The sequence below is a fragment of the Ambystoma mexicanum genome, chromosome 13 (assembly GCF_040938575.1).
Source record: "Ambystoma mexicanum isolate Mex_15411 chromosome 13, UKY_AmexF1_1, whole genome shotgun sequence".
Classification (NCBI taxonomy): Eukaryota; Metazoa; Chordata; class Amphibia; order Caudata; family Ambystomatidae; genus Ambystoma; species Ambystoma mexicanum.
In genome coordinates, this window is record NC_090938.1 from 261,947,022 (window position 1) to 261,966,994 (window position 19,973).

The following is a 19,973-nucleotide window of genomic DNA, read 5'->3' on the forward strand; positions in this document are numbered from 1 at the left end:
GGTGAGCCATTTATGCTATACGCATTTTAACATGTGTTTGGTCTTAGGATGTCTGTGTGTCTGTAGCCCACAGCTAATATTGGCAACCTAGTGTTGTCTCTCTAATTTAGAAGTGGCATGATGCATGACACTGGTTTTTCGCGCCCACAGGTTTTTTTCACCATTAATGTTTGGAAGTCGACTGCTGCCCTGATGTAGGCTGGGTTTATGTCATTTACTCTAACCCCATAGTCGAAACTCGAGCAGGCCAACAACACTACTACTAAAGAAGATCTCAAATAAATAGAATTGATTCTGCGACATTGGTAGAAATAGTTGCCGGGCACACAGCACCGATTGATGGTGCCAGACTGGAGTGTATATTTGCACTTTATTGCCTTGTTTGCACCAAAAATCAATTTTCACATTTTCGAGTGTCCTATCTATTGCGTATGTGGTGAATTCTGTTAGGTTTTTATGGATGATTGAGAGTATGTTTGGAAATGTTAGTATTGTGACTGAGATCTACATAAAATGTATGTTGGATTGGGGCTTTTTAATGAATTTTATCATGAGAAATTGTTCTGTAAGTTGCATCCCGCGTAATATTGTGAATACAAATGAATAATTGGTTCGAACTGTGTGATGCAAAGTAGATATCAACTTTTCAGTTACACGTTAGAGAATTAAGCGTAGTATGGAATGGGAAGTTTGTTCTTGGTTTATGCCTTATTTGATATCCACGTTTTCTCATACCACCAATTTACGGTAGTGGAGGACCTCAGGTTGTTGTTTTTGCTTACAGCCATGAAGGTCGTAATGCCACAAAATAATAGCTTTACATGAAGCCATTTTTGGCAACGTGATTCCTACCTTCTCCTCAGTGCACAGATCACCAAAATTAATTGTCTCAAATCTCAAGTCTCACCTGCGTCTTGCAGGCTGTACCGGAGAGTTCAGCTACACAGTGTTGATGCAAGCAAGGGACAGTAGATGAAATAGAGGACGGTGAAGATAGAGTTGGTGAGCGGCTTTGCTCTGATCCAGGCGAATGGTGGTACTGCCATAGGAGTAAGAGCTGGAGCAGCATTAGAAGCTGCCGTTTTTGTATTCCTGAAAGAATCCGTAATACTGGAAGCAATGGCATAGTCCGGCAGCAAGGTTGCAAGATTTGCTGTTTCCCAGTTTATTTATTGTGGCCTTTCTTGTTTTAAATACTACCTTAGAGAAAAAACAACGACTCTGCTCCCCTGCCAGCTCCTTTTTGATGATCTCACAGGACTATTACAGAAAAGGGAGAAGGCAGACAGGTTTGGGTGTAAGCCTGTTGAACTAATTGGGTCTTCACCTTTCCTGTTTTTGACATAGTTAATTCATAGCTACTGCACATATGTGGAGGGGGAAGAGACAGACTTGTGCACGTCTCTTAAACCAACTGGGTGTTCCCCTTCACTGCGTTTTTAAAATTTGTATTCTATTCTATTTTATCCAATTTTATTGCTATTTCATTTGTGTAATATGTTTGGGGAGGAAATCCTGGTCTGCTACAAGATTTTATATAAGTTCTATGTGAGTTCTACCTATGTGAGTTCTACTGTGCTGTGATTGCTTGCACGTATAGCTCAAAATCCTCACTCTTTATGCACACTTTCTGCACTTAACATACAGTGCACTGGCACTGCAGTATTTTGCACATATTTATTTAATATATTTATTGTTCACTTGTTAGGTGCTTATACAGCAAGTATATTCTGTTTCAAAGTGCCCACAGAGCAACAGGCGGGGACGTGCGAATGAGACACATTAAAATACATTAAAGAATAAATACAAAGGGGGGAGAGGGGGGAGAGGACGAACCTACTATGCCTTGTGAGTATTCAGAACGTTCAAGTGCAGATGAAGGGTGCAGGGGGGGGTAGGTGCTGGGGTGTCCGTGCTTGTGGGTGACCGGTAGATGACGTGCAAGTTAATGTAAGTGCGGGCCTCGATGATGGACAGTGTGACCAGGCAAGTGCTGAGGATACACTGAATCTGAGGGTGATTGAGTATGCAAGGTCAGGGCCCTGAGTATGCATGATTGCCCTGGTACACAATCAAAGCAACTGTAAGATTATCAGAGGAGAGAAGGGGAAAGTAGGTAAAGAGGAAGGTCTTGAGGAGCTTAGAGAATTTAAGAAAGTGCTGTTCAAAACGCAGAGGGAGCGGGAGGCTGTTTCATAGAAGGGAGCCAGCAGAAGAAAGCAATCAACCTCCTGCTCTCTGTTTAGCGAAACGCTTTACACACAAAGAGTTGCTGCCAGGGGACACAGAGGTCTAGAGGAAAAATATTTAGTAAGAGAGAGTTGCAGATAGTGTAGTTCCAGGCCCTAGGAAGCTTTCTGGGTGATACAGAGGGATTAGAATTTATTCTGTGAAGCAAACAGGAGCCAGTGAAAAATTGTTAGCGCAGGAGATATGCGTCCCTGGGATTGAGGCCAAGGATAAGTCTTGCTGCCCTATTAGCTGGAGAAGTCGCTGAGTGGAAGCAGTAGAGTCTGGAGGAGGCTGTTGCAATAGCCAAGCCTTCAGAGAACCAGCACTCAGGCAACATCGAGCTTCTGGTGGAAAGTGAGTAAAGGAAGAATTCCTTTGAGAAGGAAGAGCTGAACGTGGGACTTCTTGGCAGTGCCCTGAGTGTGAGGGAGGAGAGAAAGGAGTCGAAGATGACTCCAAGGGTTCTGGCTTCAGAAGAAGGAGCAGGGGGAGAGTCCATGGAGAAAGGCCAGAGTGAAGGTAAAAAGGTGGTAGCAAGGCTCCCAATGGGAAGGACTTCAGTTTTGCTGGCATTGAGCCAGAGATCATTGGAAGTGCACCAGGCCTGGATGGCAGATAGGCAGTCAGGGATGATGGAAGGTGCAAGAGGGTCAGCAGGAAGTTTGAGTTGTGTGTCTTCTGCGTAACACTGGAAGTTAGAGGAGAAGGAGGCAATGAGGAGTGCCAGCTGAGTAAGTTAGGTGTTAAAGAGCCAAGGGGAGAAGATAGAACCATGGGGACACCACAGGTGGAGACGGAAGTAGGAGAGGAGTAGGTACCCAGGATGACTTGGGAAGAGCGATCAGTTAGGAAAGAGGTCAGCCAGTCCAGTGCCCATTCAGCGATATGATATCCAGGGTGTTGTGGAGCGGTTGATGGAGTGGTTGACCGTCTCAAAGGCAGAGGAGCGATAAAGTAGGATGTGGACAGCTGGGGAGTTAGAATCCAGAGATGCAAGCAGTTCTTCAGTGGTGTTCAGAAGCGCAGTCTTTGTGCCTCTGGATGATTGGAATCCAGATAGATTGACGTGGAGTCCAACAACAAGTTCAGTGTGAGAGTTGAGTTCAGGCAAGGCCTACTTCACCAGAAGTCTCCCAAGGAAGGGGGTGATGGAAATAGGGTGGTAGTTGGCGGGGCAGGTAGGGTCTGCTGATGTTTGTTTTAGGAATGGGTGCACAAGGAAGTGCTTGAGGGAGACGGGGAAGGATCCAGTTGCAAAGGAGTGGTTGCAGAGATCAGCAAGTGCAGGGGCAAGAGAGACAATGTTGTCCTTGTTGCTTCTGGATGAGCAAGGTAACCCTGTTTGGAAGAGACCTTCACAGACCGAACAACTCTGTTGACTTCTTCAGGTGTGACAGGGGGAAGGAGGAGGGTGAGGGACCAAGGGAGGCAAGGGGGTGTGGGATAGGTTGGGAGGGTGAGTAACAAGGATGTTCAGGATGTCTTGAGTTTTGGTGATGAACTGAGTGGCCAGTGCATTGTTGAGGGCCTGGGAAGGAAGAGGAGAGGAGGTGACTGTGGTAGGGTTGGCTAGTTCCTGGCAGATTTTGAAAAGTTCAGCCGTTTTGTTGGATGCACCAGCTACCCATGCCTGAATGTGGGCCCTTTTCTGTGCATGGATGGAGAATCTGTAAATGCCTTTGGAGCAGGTGGCAAGCCAGTTTGTCAGGGGGTGAGTCTGAAGTCTGCACCCTCCGTTCTGCCGCTCTGCACTTTCCTTTCGTTTCGTTTCAGGGTTGCAAGTTCGGAGTTATACCAGGGGTTTCGCTTAAAGGCGAGTTTCAGGCGGATCCCCATGACTGGGGCAAGAATGTCAAGAGTGTTGGTGATGGACAAGTGAATTTTGCTGAGAGCAGTGACAATGGTAGAGTCTGAGTTAGGGGGGGCAAGGAGGGATACATTTGGAAGTGAAGGCAACAGCCGACACTCGTTTCATAGGACGAATGTTAATGAACGAAGTTGCCATGGCCTTTGTAGGTGAAGTCAGAGGGCCAAAGGGACCCAGGTGGGAGGAGAGAAGAGGATGGTTTGGCTAAGAGAGAGGGGTGACCAGTAGAGATGAGAGAGGGAGGTCAGAGTGGATGAGGGTATTCGGAGTGTGTCCAGCAGAGTTGGTTGGCCCAGAAGGGAGAATGGAGAGGAATAGAGAGGTGCAGAGGTCAATGATAAGAGTGGATGCTGTGCCAGGGGAGTCAAACTGGATTTTGAAGTCACGCAAGAGGTGCAGATTCGAGGAGGTTGAAAGTAAGGCGGAACAGAAATCAGCCCATTCAGAGAGGAACAGGGAGGTATCGCTGTGAGGCTGGTCAATGGTAGCAATGGTCAGGGTGGAGGAGGGAGAGATGACCAACTTACATGCCAGGCTCTAAAAGGAAGAGTAGAGCTGGTTGGGTAAGATGAAGTAAGGAACCCACTAAGGGAAGATTAAGGCAACCCCCACACCAGCACAGTGGGGTTGAGGCTTGGAAATGATCTTGAAGCAGTCAGGTAGGAGGGAGTCAAAAGCAGTGACTGAGCTGCCATTCAACCATGTCTCGGTAAGAGCCAAATGTTGAGGTCAGTGTCTTCAAGAAGGAGGCAGATGTCAGCAGAGTGTTTGTTGACTGAGTGGCCGTTAAAATTTGCCAGGTGGAGACAATCTCTGACTTTGAAGATTTTAGGTGGTGGAGTACAGGGGTGTGGTACTCCAGTCAGGGCGGTGAGCAGAGAGTGTGGTTGGGGGAGAGGCAGGAGAGGGAAGAAAGTTAATGAGGGATGGCAGGATCCAATCAAAGGGAAGGATGTTGGATTGAGGACCCTGAACCAGAATACTGACAGTGTGGTAGACATTAATGATGCAGCATGATGAGAAGAAGCCCACAAGAGCACTTCCCAGTTGGCGCCACCATTAATGGGAGAGGAAGTGAAATGGGAGAGAGAAGAGGTGAGATGATAAGTCCAGTGGTCTGGAGAGGGGACAGAGAAAAGAATATCGGTGAAGGTCTCTCTGAAAGATGCACTGACATAGGTGTCTGTGATGGGAAGGCCAGGATTTGCACCAAAAATGTCTTTTTCGTGATTTTCTAGTCCAGACTTCGTGAGATAGAGAGAATAGGTGATAATGCAGCAGTTAGAGAAGATAGGAGAGATGGTGAGAGCCATTTAATTGCCAGACAATAGATGAGAGAAAGAAGGGGGGAGGGGTGTTGCACTGCACAGTCCTGGCCCTTACTCCAGAGGCAGCATAGTAGTTAAAAAGGGCAGAGATACAAATACAAAGCAATAGGTGGAGAGCAGGATTCAATTATAAAAGTATAACAAAGCAGTGCACAAAATGGATTCAAGATGAAAAACACACCCAGCTAGATACGATTTTAAAAAAGGATCATAACACAGTACACACAATGGATGCAAGATGAAAAGCACACCCACCTAGATGCGATTTTGAAAATGATCAGAATGCAGTGCACAAAATGGATGTAAGATGAAAATCACACCTACATAGATACGATTTTAAAAAGGATCACAATGCAGTGCACAAAATTGATGCAAGATGGAATAAAGAATAACCACCACGTGAACGAAAGTACTTTTGTAGTACAAAAAGGGAAATGAAAGAAAATAGGTGATTGAAGGAGAAAGGCAGAACAGGAGTGGTACAGTTATGGTTCAAGGAGATAGCTGGAAGTGGCAATAGGACAGTTCAGCCATCACTTACATTTGAGCAGAAGGGATCCTGGAGGTTCTGGGCTTCATGTTCATGCAAGAGCAGGATGTGCACAAATGACTGAAGCATTCTTTGTAGAGGGGCACGGACGTGGGGCCCTTCTGAGCCCTTGCAGGGCTGGACAGGCACAGAAAAGGTCTTACTGTGGGGGCCTTGATTGTCCGCTTCATGTCTTCTGCATAGTAGAATATCATAGCACATCATTGCCTTGTCTCCAACTCCCTTAGGGTCAGTCACTTCCCCAAGCAACAAGTTGGTGGTAGATCTCTTTCTTCGGCTGGGGCCTCCCTCTGGAATAGCCTCCATGCCGCTCTGAAACTTGAGGAGAACCATCTCTGGTTCCAGAAGCACGCCAAGACCCTCCTCTTTGCTTCTGCCTTCTCTCTTCCTCTCCCCTGCTGATTACCTGTCTTATAATGCACTGGACACCCGGCTACCCTCTGATTTTGGGTCCAGGTCAGTTGCACACCCGAACTGCCTTTCGGCAACTCTTTCCCTTGGGTCATTATCTGTAACGCTACAGTCCCCCTATCTGAACTTTTGGACACCTGCTGTCTGAACTTACCCTTGCACCTGCCACCTACTGGCCGCACTTCTTTCTATTGTTTTGATCCCATGTACAGCACTGACCCCTCCCCTTTCCCCTGGCACTCCCGCCTCCCCTGCACTTGCATGATCTAAATGTCACTTGGCCTAGTAGCATTGTTGTCTCTGTCCTCCCTCTGTTCCCCTTCATTGCCTCGTCGCGCCTTGAAACACTTGTGTATAGGCGTGTTACAAATGCCATATCATATCATACAGCACAGTGCTCTTTTTGCTGCGTGCACTTTTATTGCACTTTTGCACTTTAGCTATTTTCACCTTAAGCTTCTTAGTGCAATTTGTAAAGTATTCCACCTAGAGTGGCTAAGGTCCTAGTACCTGTAATTAAGGACGGCTAAACATAAGGCCCTCAACCAACCGGGTTTGGATCAAGACCAGCTAAGAAAAACCCAAAATTATTAAGAGTGGTTCAAGGGCTGAAAAAAAGCACCCAATGTTGCAGAGGGAGGAAAGTCGACAAATAATTCCGTAAAGAAGACTGCTGTGAAATTGTCAGAAAGGCCTGCTACTTTGGAGTGTTTCTTTAGAAATTCAGTGTGTGCTGGGGAGGCCAGTTAATTGGCCCCAAGAAATATTTTGAGACTATCTCTAAACACTTGGAGGCCCTTCTCTGTGGCAGGCCTCAAGGTTTGGGGGTTACAGGTTCAGGAGTGTGAACATTCTAGGGTTTGTTTTACTCAACAACAAATTAAAAGCCCTGGAAATCTAGAAACCTTTTCAGCCAAGGAAACATATCCGGAATATGCCTCGGGCAAACGTTTGGCAATAATGGAGAACCAAGTATTAAACACACATAAGGTTCTAGGGCACAGAGAAGTTAAATTTGAAGAGATCTCAACTGAACTAAAGGTGTAGTCATCTAACATTAATCTTATCAAGGGAGTGTTAGCAAAGGCAATGCTTGTGTTCCCCGCATCTGAGTTAAATGGGTCAACTGAAGTTTCTGTCACAAAACCTACTAATATCCCCAAATGTAACAATAAAAACAGCTTGCGCAATAAAAACATGTATTGCAAAATCAGTAAGAACTTGGGTGAGAGGAGGGCAAGCTACGGATATGTAACAATTGGGATCAGTGGGAAAGAGAAACTCAACCCAGATGGCTGTAAGACTGGTAAGGAGTCTTACCCTACTTCTGGGGTTACAGCTACGAATGAACAAGTAATAGATCTAACCAAACGCACAACTACTCAGGAGAGCAGGGAATGTTCCAGGCTGAGGGGTGAGGGGCCTCGCTACTAGACCATAGTTATAGGTTTGCGCCTAGGGGGAGAAGGACATATTTCTTTCTCTCTGGACCTCCCCCCAAGACTGCTCTCCTAGCGCTTGTATTGGAACATGCCCCAAAGCTTAAACCCATTATTGTTGAGGATAACATTTCACTTATGAAGAAGGTGATACATTCTATAAAGCATGTATGTGATATAGCCTCCTGCAAGCAAGTACCTACATCAAGTACCCGCTTGTCCGCTGATTGCTGAGGATTTCTTGCCACTTTGCAGTTTCCAGCTGCTACGAACCAACTACAATGTGGAGGACGTTGAGTTGCTTTAGGAACGCCCTCCATCCTTGGCACTCCACCCTACGTGCCTATTTCACAGGAACGCCTGCGCTCCTACAAGCAAGTACCTGCATCAAGTACTCGCTTGTCCGCCGATCACTGAGGATTTCTTGCCACTTTGCCGTTTCCAGCTGCTCCCAGCCAACTACAACGTGGTTGTGACATGTGCAGTGGAAATTAAGGGGGATACCTTTGCCTTGTTGGAAACTTCCATCAATGGAAACTTCTATTTTTGTTTTTTCAGGACGTTGAGTTGCTTTAGGCACGCCCTCCATTCTTGGCACTCCCACCTACGTGCCTATCTCACATGAACGCCTGCGCTCCTGCGTGCATGCTCCTACAAGCAAGCACCTGCATCAAATACCCGCTTGTCTGCTGATCGCTGAGGATTTCTTGCCACTTTGCCGTTTCCAGCCGCTCCCAGCCAACTATAACTTTGAGGCGACATGTGCAGTGGAACTTAAGGGGGATAACTTGCATTAAAAGACTTTGCCTTGTTGGAAACTTCCATCAATGGAAACTTCTATTTTTGTTTTTTCAGGATGTTGAGTTGTTTAGGCACGCCCTCCATTCTTGGCACTCCCACCTACGTGCCTATTTCACAGGAACGCCTGCGCTCCTGCGCGTGTGCTCCTGTAAGCAAAGTACCCGCTTGTCTGCTTTGCCGCGGGGCAGCAGCGTGGCAGCCAGGTACATCCTACCCGCTCAATTGGTGTTTGTTTGCCTTTTGTCTGCGTTGTGGATAGTGAGTGTGGTTGTTAACTCAAATGAGTATGAAAACTATTAGACAACAATTATTCACTGAAGTAACGCCACCTTTACTCCCTCAAAACCAGTATGTCGTGTAACTCTGATTTACAGATGTCTAACTCTAATACGGTGAGCGCTAATGCAATGCAAATTTCGTATCAAACTATAATATTAACACTGGTGGTTGGTAAACACACTCCCAGTAACCCGAAAGTTCCAAGAATTCGGCCTACGATCATTCCACAATCCAGAAGTATATTTGACTTGACCCCATCTCTGTCAGTGAGAGAGCAAGTACACCCACATTCATAAACTCAAATGATAAGTGGTAGACAATCAACTAAATTCTCCTTTTCTATGACAGACATGGCGAGCCCCAATATGCTTTCAGATAACACCATACTTGGCTCAACAGTACAGGAGCCACTGAATATTGCTATGTGCCCTGAAACACCAGAAATGGTACACTCGTCTGGCTTGCGCAATCGAAGCTCCAGTATAGAAGTCTCGATTTTTGTGAGCCAGTGCGAGTCTCCCGTATCGCTTTATAGTAGCCAGGCGTTAGATGACTCCCGTCATACAGTACACTCCTCTATCAAATCGTCATTGGTCTCTTATGTACATCCCACACCTCGTAGAAACTTGCCTTGTCCGGAACGAGCTCAGCACCAAAGTAGTGACACAATGGTCGAAGTCACCCTTACAGCCATTAACACCACCATGCTGAATTTGTTCAAAGTCTTTGAATCTCTGGAGGCTAAAGTGAGCCCCAGTCTTCACAAATTGACCAACTTTCAAAATGGCTATCGGCAGTTCAGGAAAAATTGCCCGTCAACACCGTCGACAAACAGACCATTACTGAAGTCACTCCTTTCAAAATATCAGGGCATGATGGGCATACAAAAACTTCAGCAACCCATTATTTTTCTGTACCACTGTTTGAGAAAGTAATTCGCTCTGTGACAGATGCAGCTATGCCTACTTCCGTTAATGAGTCATGGCCATCTGTAGATCCATCCGTTATTTGTTCTCCAACACAGAATATGTCATCAAATGTATCAGCATCTATAGATATCCAAAAAGACCAACAATTGTGCACCAGTAAAAAGCAAAAAAAACATTCACTGGCTTTGAAGAATAAAAAGGCAAAGAACAGCAAACCACCTCTGAAAAAAGAATCTGAAACTACCTTAACGGCCTTTTTTTGTGCTATCACGTCAGTTAAAAACACGGTGTGGAGACCACAAGGGGGCGCAGGCAGCATGGAAGCCTGAAGACTCAGCTCCCTGTGAACCTCTGCCGAAGAGCGAACGTCTGATGCTTGCCCAGCATGCACGCCACTGAAACTCGCCACAAATCAAGCGGAAGGGGTCCAGACCACCCAACCAAAGTTTGCTCCAAAATCAAGCAGACTATCGACGTATACACCGAATAAACAGTCCTCCCCCGCCCCCCGCCGTGAGTAAAGAGAACTCCAACGCAGCAGCGCAGTGTTTTCTGCAAAATGGTAGAGGGCGCCTTGCCTCGAGCAGAGAGTGTGCGTGAAACCCAAGCACTGAGCTTGGAGAGATACGAACAACAATCAACATTAAATAATAACACCCAACAACATCGCCTCCCCCCAGAGCAGACCTCTGCAATCACTGCTGCTCCTTTCCCCACACGCAAGCCTGGATAAATCCCGCTGTGGAGACTCCTTCCCCAGCCAACGTGAGTCCAGGTGGAGCCAGCAAAGAAAAGGACAGAGCGCTGCCCGACTCTGAATCAAAAGGACCTGCCATCAGCAATAGTGTTCGCCCACAGCTCTGAACACCCAACAGAGGCGTATCACCACAGCAGCAATCTGAAGACTCTAACAGCCCAGCACACCCTCCTCCCCTCTGGTCCCCGGGGCTCTCTGTGAGCACGCCATACCAAAGAGAGGAAAGCCCCCCTTGCCCCCGAGAGTGAGGCCCTCCTGGCCCTGCGCTGACAGAGGGTACAAAAGAGGCAAGCCCTGAGGCAACGAGAAGCACCCGAAGGGCCTCCCGACCACTCTGCCTGTTCTGGTGTTCCGCAAAAGTGAAATAAGGTAAGGAAAGAGGGAGGAGTCTGGGCCTAACAAAGACTTCCACCAACCACACATCCACCCATAAAAGCCCCCTCCTCCCTACTACCATCCTTTTGCCGACACATAACACGGCAGGCACGGACCAGCCCCTCCACTCACTCCACTCACCAGCCATCTCCTCAGTAAACCCCCATCCCCCCAAGTCGAATCTTGACCACATTGCTGCTGACAGGGATCTTCACCTTCGAGCCCCAGAGACAGGGAAGCCACCATAGGCAATCAATTAATCAAAGTGCATTGGAGGAGGAACCAGCTATTGATTAACCCACCCTCACTTGCACTAAAGGTAGAAGGGACGAAACCTACACGCCCACCGTGGAACTAAGTCACCAGCCCCCCGACCCCCTATGGATCAGAGCCAGAGGGTGAAAACCTGGACTGAGACACACCAAAAGACCGCACAGCCAATCAACATTCAGCACAGGTGACTCCCAATAAGTGGCCCACAAGAAAACCCAGGCACACAGGATAAGTGGTAGTTGGACTGCCCCCCTGATCCCCACTAATCACCCTGGGGGAAAAATCAGCTGGAATCCAACAGCCTCGGAGGTGGAAATCGAACCTCTTCTTCCCCAGGAGTCACACAAAGAGGTCCACAATATCAACCCCACAAAGTTGCTTAGGTAATCTGTCAGGACAATCCCGGTCTGTGATTACGTAAGGTGAGAAACAAATAAGAGGATATGCCAACCACATAGGCAACACAGCCGCTGCGCCCCAGAGACACCAAAGGGATCACCCTCTGCATGTGTGTCGAAGTCGCCCCAGCAACCATACAGAAACTGCAAAGGTTCTGCAGAGATAACACAATCATGGCATCTCCCACGTTCCAGGAAGATCCCCCCATCCCAGGGGGAGATCAAGAGGTCTCAACTAAAGCAGACATTTGTCTCCTATTTGGTGAAATTCAAGCACTTAGAATCAGCATGACAGCCACAATCAACGTGCTTCAGGACAAAATACATAAAGTAGAGGACAGAGTGGAAGCTCTAGAAAACTATCAGCAGTCTGCTGGCATAACAGAGATGAGAACGGAGAGTCGATTCCAGGAACTTGAACAGAGAAACCGTGACCTGGAAGCAAAGGTGGACAACTTCGAAAATAGTGAAAGGAGGGTGAACATAAGGATCCAAGGCCTTAAGGAAATCCCCAACAAAACGCCTACCTCGCTGGAAAGAAGAGTTAAGTTAAGCCTCTATTCTCCCCTCCCCAATTATACCATCACTGGAATTTGAAAGGGTTGATCAGGCGGGTGGCTCCCCCAGGTGGCCTTAGATCAATTTTAGCAAGATGCCATCATTACAAACATAAAGTGGACATCATCCAAAGAGCGAAAGAACTAGACTCAATGGACTTTGACAACTCGAAGGTTAGAATTTTTCAAGACCTGGCAACCACAACCTTGGCCCAGAGAAAAGCATGCCGCCCCCTCACCCTATGGCTGAGAGAGAAAGGTGTAAGATATAGGTGGAACCACCCATTTGCCCTGATCTTTAGTCACAAAGACGAGGAATACAGAGTGACGTCAGGAAAAGAAGCCAAGGGAGTGCTTACACACTTGCAATTAGGAATAAATACAACCGAAGGAGAGGATGTACCGTCATCATCGGAACCCATGTGACAACCATCTGGCCCCAGGCGGTTGAAAAGCAAATCTCGAGGAGGCAAAAAGTTCCAAAGACTAAACACTCCATGAACGAAAGATACACAAAGTGAAAAATATGGCAAGACGATATACAGAAACCGTAACCAGGCTGGGCACCAGAACATGTAGACAGTGAGATTTTGCGTTTGATTGACAGTTGAAAAAGAGCGGAAGCTCAGAGGGTTCAGGGGTTGGCACCCGTTGTGTGGCCGTATGTTTCCATCGGGGTGTCTCCGCAGTTACTGGGAGTTTGTTTTCTCCTTTACTTATACTCTTTACTCATTTCACATCTATCGGTCTCACACTGAGGGGGGGCGAGGGATCACATAGGTCTGACTGCAACACATCAACCATAAGCGATGCATGGGCAGATTTAAGAAACCAATGCCACAAGGAAGCTCATGGCACACTCAGCTACTAGGAACAGGCATAAAAACAAGTGATGACGGGGATTGATGCTATTAGGATTGGGTCCCTCAATGTTAAGGGGTTAAACTAACCACAGAAAAGGTCCATGCTACGATGAACTTTCAAGCAAGAAAGCAAGCTAATCTCGATATTCCTTTCCTTCAGGAAACTAAATGTAAACAGCAGGGGAGTTTGACTTAAAAGGCAGCAACCTGGGATGTGCTATCTGGGCTTCAGGACTCGAAAAGAAAGCGGGAGTGGGCATCCTGTATCGTTCATCTTTGGGTCCCCAGATATCCAGATATAGGTATTCAGAGACTCAAAGGGGAGGTTCCTCATAATACAAGGTTCCATCGGACCCACAATGGTCACGTTATGTTCAGTTTACGCTCCAAACACCCAACAGATAACCTTCGATGAGGAACTCATGGCCACCTTGGAGGGGGAAAGAATGGGACCCCTGATCTGCGGGGGAGATTTTAATCAAATACCTGATCCAACACTAGACTGGAAATTATTCCATGCAGGCGCTATTCCCCCCCGCCAAACCACAAATACCTTCCGGCAGCTCCTCGCATCGCATTACCTTATTGATGCATGGAGGGCATCACACCCATTAGACAGAACCTACACATCCTACTCTCCTCCACACCAAACGTACTCTTGCATAGATTACATATTAATGGAAGAAAATGTAGAGCACCTTATTACACATGCCGAGTGTCAAGGTGGTGGGGCGTCAGACCACGACATGGTCACAGTCAACATTGACTTAGAGCATAACGTAATGACAGATAAACGATGGACATGCAACGACACACTGTTTAAAGACAAGCTCTTCAGAGAAAACTTAGACGAAGAAATACGAGATTTCTTCACGAGTAATAACAATGGGGAAACCTCCCTTCTTCACATCTGGGAAGCAGCCAATACATCAATAAGGGGTCGTATCATAGCTCAGGGTTCTTCGGTCAAAAGACTAAAGCTCCTAAGAGAAACCACGGTCAAACAAGCGATAGAAGAAAAGGAAAAAGCACTTGCTAGAGAAGAAGGAGACCCAGCAAAAAATAGACTGAAAATCAGAGACCTTAGACAGGAACTAAAAGAAATATGGGAAGGGAAAGCCCTGACCAGCCTAAGATGTGTCAACCAAAGATATTTCGAAAGAAGAGACGCACACACTCTTAGCAGCCAGGCTCCGAAAGGGGAGAGCCAATAGAGCGGTTCCAAAGATCTGGTCCTCCCTAAACACAATCTTGGTTAACCCAATAGAAATCATGGCCTGATTTGCACAATATTACAAACAACTCTACACCTCAGGCACGCCTCCCCTCACAGAAAGCTCAGTGGCAAACATGTGCAAAGTCACATTCCTATTGCTGCCAGAAGCAGACCAACACCAGCTTAACGACCCAGTGACCACTGAAATCGATCAAGCCATTTCACACCTCAAAGCGGGCTCAGCACCAGGCCCAGATGGGTCCACCCCTGCCTACTACAAGCGATTCAAGGGTGCTTTAGTCCTGTTTCTTCACTCGTCTTCAACAATATAATGGACACTGGCGAATCCCCTCCTTCCTTTACAGAGGCAAGGATCATAGTGATATCAAAAGAAGGGAAAAACAGATTAGATTGCGGGTCATACAGACCGATTTCTTTGCTTATTGTCGACGCCAAAATCTATGCAAGCATTCTAACCAAGCGTCTGGGTAGAGTTCTCCCTCGGCTGATACACAGCGATCAAGCTGGATACGTCACAGAAAGGCAGGGGCAGACAATATACGCAAGACTCTGGACCTTTTGGCGCCCATCCCTACATCAGAGCCTGAACCCACGCTGATCTCGGTCGACGCTGAAAAAACATTCGACCAAGTAGAATGGAGGTTCATGAACAAGGCACTGCACAAAGCAGGTTTAGAGTCCAACTGGATCAGGGGGCCCCAGGCGTTATACCAAAATACCCAAGCTAAAGTGGTTGTTAACGGAGTCGCTTCCGAACAGTTCCAGCTTACAAGAGGGACCAGGCAGGGATGCCCCCTCTCCCCATTGGTCTATTTTTTGGTCATGGAACCACTAGCCCAAAATATCCACAGAACACCAGGATAAAAGGAATTAACAGATATGGCACAGAGTACAAACTTGCTCTGTTTGCAGATGACATCTTAGCATATCTCACCCAGCCCGAGCAATCAATCCCTGCTTTCCTCCAAGAAATAGAAGACTATGGTGCGCAAGCAGGGTTCCACATCAATAAAAGCAAAACAACAGTCCTCCAACTCATGGGGCCTGAGACTCTCCCTGTCACACTGGCACTGTTTTGGGGCCTCCAACTCGCACAGTCAAGCGTAAGGTACTTGAGGGTTACCATCTCAACAAACCTCCAGGAGCTATATCAAGCCAATTATGCACCTCTTTGGTCTGCAATCCAACAGGACCTCAGCAGACGGAGCGAGCTCAAGCTTTCCTGGGCGGGCAGGCTTATCGCAATCAAGATGAACATTCTCCCTCCACTCCTTTTCCTTTTTCAATCCCTTCCAGTCCAGCCCCCGAGCACTTTCCAAAATACAGTAAAGAAATCACTGCTAGCCTTTCTCTGGAACAATGGAAAACTGTGCATCGCCTACAAAACCCTGATCCTAGCTAAAGAGACGGGAGGCCTCGCATACCCAGATATTCACGAGTACTAGGCTGCCACCCAACTGCGCATTCTAGTCGAGCATATTCCTGAATCCAAAAGCAAACAGTGGATAGCTCTGGAAAACGGCCTCTTTGCCCCATTAACCATGGGCGAATCATTATGGGCTCCCTAGAACGCCATACTGCGCAGAGAAAGGGAACACCCAGTATTGAAAGCGTTTTGGGCGATATGGAACAAAAAAAACAAGCATGAACGGAGTGACGACATGGCCATCTCTACTTAGCTGTATATGGTGGCAAATAGGGAGTCTGCTGCCTTAAGCATTGATGCAAACAGAAGGCATATTGTGTATGCAACAACAGATGCTATTCAGCCATATCTATTCCATAGTGATAATCCTGTAGACCGTTGGGCTTTGACTCGAGCACGGTTTGATTGCTTATGGTTAGGGGCATGAACTAAAAGCTGGACAGATAGTGTGCAACCTACAGCTTGCCCTTTTGTCAGTGGCCGGCGGAGGATCTCCTACACTTTGTATTGTTCTGCCCACATTATATAGACTTAAGACGGAGAACACTTTTGCCACTACTCAGATCGGCCGGCATGTTTCAGGCTAAGCCTCCCTTATGTTATTTGCTGTCGGCAGCTACGATTCCAGTGGCCTGGGGTATGGTGGATTATTTGAGACGGGCCTGGTATCGGAGATCCAAATCCGTGGCACAGAATTTGATTGAACTCTGAAATTTTAATCGTCTGAATTGTTTGGCTGCTCATTGTGGATATTACCTGACTTACACACATGCACATATTAAATCTGTATGTATTGTTTGTAAATTTATACTCTAGATATTTTTTTAATACGTTGAATTGACTTTTGTAATGTATGCATTTTTATTCTGTTAACGGTTTATGGATAATTTGTTTCCGAATGAACTTTTATGATGATGGTTTATGGGCCCCCCAATAAGGGACTCCATTTCAGAACCCCTCCAATTCCAACCACAGTACGAACAGGGTTTGGTTAGAGCAGGACCGTTGTGGAGGGATGGTTCCTTTCTGACAACAGACGAACTTGAGAACACACAGCAGGGCCTCAGCTACAGCGCACCCTCACCCCTTTTGAAAAAATAGTGGACACATGCACTAGCACTAAAGGTCTTATATCAAGCATGTACAATGCACTAATAGACAGGGGTCATCTTACACCACCAGGCAGTAAGATACGATGGAACAACGAACTGGGCTGGGACGACAATCAAGCACGCTGGGACGCTATATATAGAGCAGTATGGAAATCTTCCATCACAATGCAATATAAAATGCACAACTGCAGAATCCTTACACAATGGCACCTGACACAACAACGGTTAGTGAAAATATACACGCGTATCTCCCCCTATTGCTGGAGAGGGTGAGGTCCAATTTGCACATATTGGCACCAATGGTGGAGCTGCACACAAATACAGCGTTACTGGCAGGATATCCTGGGGTGGATCCACGATATAGAAGGCATCCATAGAGAGCTCTCCCCTCTCCTGGTACTTCTTGGAGTAGAATTGATCGAGGACAGATACCTGCTGCTCCCCCACATGCCCAGAAATTTGCTAATGGCAGCGTGTGTCTGTGTTAACATTAAATGGAAAGCTTCTTCACCACCCTCGAAAGAGGAATGGCTGAGGAAAGCGAAAGCAATTTACGACATGGAAAGCCCAACCGCACTCCTAATGGAGACACATACCCACATTGATCAGCAATGGCTCCCGTTTCTGCAGTATATCTGAGAAATACAGAAACCCGCAGAGTGAACACATACCTGGTACCCTAATGATGAAACATGAACCCATCCGGCAACAACCCCACACCCGAACAGCTGAAGCATGACTATTCAGCTAACTACGAGTTGCCAACACTCGGTCCAAGCCACAGCAACCCATATGTTACAAGCCAGCTTTTTTGCGATTAGACCCTAAGGGAGGGGTGAGGGGTGAATGAGGCTCTGTCTTCTCTGTTTCTATCCCCTAACTCGGCTCCCCTAGCCACCCTCCCGCTACTTACTTCCGATCTTTCAAGTGGAGGGGGGCTCTTCTTCTCTTTCACCACTTAATATATTTCTATCTTAAAATGTATTACTGTGATTACTAACGCTTGCACTATGAAGTGTTGGAAGCATTTCGGCAGCTGAATCTGTAAATCACAATAAAAATATGGATTTTTAAAAAAACACGGTGTGCAGAGTCACTCCGCCGTCTACTGTCTATTTCTCAACAAGATTGCAACCAGTTCACAGAACCACTAGTGATATCGGAGCCCCCCACATCAGATGCAGGGGCGCAAGCAACGAGGCTCGACTTAGATACCGCTCACGAGCCACTGAATGATCTTTTACAGGAGATAGAAATCGATAGGTTACGCAATCCTACACCTAATGTGTGGTTTCATATTCCATCACACAGAGGCCCTTCATCTAGCCTCGAGAAGTCTACGGAAGTATCACCTTCCCATTTAACAGAGGACATAAAACTGGCTGTCGATACCTATTTACAACAACGAGGGCAACCTCCTATGGTGCATAACATTAATTGTGTTATTACTCAAGACAAGTTCAATCAAGATGAAATAAGTTGAAGAGCAGACTACATCTCTAGACCATTATTGCAATAATGATCCTAATAATGCAACACATCAAAATCAGCAGTCCACCTGGAATCAGAAGATAGTCCCATTGCCACAAGCAGGTGCAAGCTCTCATTAATCTTGCAAAAACTACTCTAAAAAAGCAACCTTTCACACACTAATCCTGAAATGTCGAGACACACCATTCACGAAATTTGTTCTGAAGAGAGAAAGTATATTCAATCTATTCAGTGATGTAGCTGAATTGGAGGACATATCCACCACTGATATTGATCAGGTTGAATTAATTTCAGAGTATGACTACTCCATAGTCAGATTATGGATTCCATCAGGGGTGGTCCTCAACACGATCTGGAAGGCCAAATAGAATTGTTTAAAATGGGCTTTTTACTAGCACAGGATCCTGAGCATACAATGATTAGAGCAGGGACTTCATGTCCATCAAGTCAGGATACTAGTAGACCTCACATTTATAATAAGGAAGCTAGAGCTAGGGCTACTTGGGTGACACAGAGAACATAACCATTAAAAGAAACCATTTCTGTTAAGATGTCATTGGCAAGCTGGAATACTCGGGGTCATTCTCAGTTACTGAGATTTGTATTGAATGGCATAGAGCAGTTTGACATCATGGCCCTGCAAGAGACGTGGTTCACTAAAACCCCAATTTGGGATGACCATGATATTTGTCTATTGCCAGCAAAACAAGTTCTAACTGGGCGCCCTTCGTCTGGCTTGATGGTGGCAATAAAAAGAGGCATAGGTATAACCATTTCTGCTTGGGCGTCCGTCAGTTCTTACCTCCAATTGGTTAAAATTACGGTACATCACAAAATCATTGCCTTGATAAATGTTTATTGTAACCCATTCGGCATCAGTGATGATACATTTTACCAAGGATTAATTGGTTTAATGGGGCTAATTTTAATACCCCTCACATCTTTACCACAATACTAGTTGGAGATCTGAACCTAGACTGCGTTACACTCCAATCAGGGCTGAAATTACGAGCAGTTACCAGATGGACAACATTTGTAAGTGAAAGAAATCTCAGGGTGGTTAATGGTTCCTTCCTTGGGGACATACCGGCTAAGTTCACATGGCACAGAGGCTATAGTACAAGCACTATAGATTACATATATGTTGAATCAAATTTCATTCCGTTAATTGACCAGTTTGTGATTATGGATCAATTACAAAGTGATCACAACATGCTAGTGCTCAATTGGAATCTGTCTCTAGCATTAAAAGATACTGCAATCCAACACAACCCAACGATACTCCAAATGAATAACGCCAAGACATGTTTTCACTGGTCCCAAGACAATCTTAACCTGTTAGCAGATGCTGTTGATATGGATCTGAGCACCCAAACTCAGGCCCAGTATACATCAGTTTTAACATAATTCAAGTTTGCCATTGTAAAATATGATAAATGTGCTTTCAAACACACACATAGATATGATAACTGTCTTAAAAATGGGAAGGCTGAGAATAAAAAGGAGAGGAAGCTAACATCTGAGCTGCCTGTTGCCGAAAGAGCAGCAGCAATTAGGAGCATCACATGTAGGTACCATAACTGGATTAGGGCTTGCAAAGCCTGCCTGTTTGAGAAAGATAGTCAAGCTATTATGCGGGCGATAACAT